This window comes from Citrus clementina, unplaced genomic scaffold, assembly GCF_000493195.1.
Source record: "Citrus clementina cultivar Clemenules unplaced genomic scaffold, Citrus_clementina_v1.0 scaffold_1, whole genome shotgun sequence".
NCBI classification, from domain to species: domain Eukaryota; kingdom Viridiplantae; phylum Streptophyta; class Magnoliopsida; order Sapindales; family Rutaceae; genus Citrus; species Citrus x clementina.
Window position 1 is genome coordinate 20,160,725 of NW_006263303.1, and position 520 is coordinate 20,161,244.

Genomic DNA, 520 nt, shown 5'->3' on the forward strand with positions numbered 1-520 from the left:
GAGTGCTTGAAGTATTTTGCCTTCAAAATCTGTGCCATTAAAGACTCGGGATTATGTAGGATTCTCCACCCCTGTTTTGTAATGAGGGCTTGGTTGAAACATGAAAATTCTCTGAAGCCTAGTCCCCCTCGTATCTTGGCATGACTTAGTCTTTCCCATCTAGCCCAATGTATGCTTCTGTGAGTATCAGAGGATCCCCACCAGAATCTTGAAATGGCTTTCTCTATATCCTCACAAATGCCTTGAGGAATTTTGAAAACACTCATTGCATAGGCTGGGATTGCTTGTACAACAGCTTTGATTAACACTTTTTTGCCCCCACAGGAAAATTTCTTGCTTTGCCAGCTGGAAAGCTTGCTTAAAACCCTTAACTTTATCTCATTAAAGAAGCTGATTTTCCTTCTCCCCACCATAGATGGAAGGCCAAGGTATCTTTCATGTTTTGTTACAACATTCAACCTAAAAATATTCTTGAATTCCTCCTTTTGAATCTGACTTGTACCTGAGCTAAATAACATAG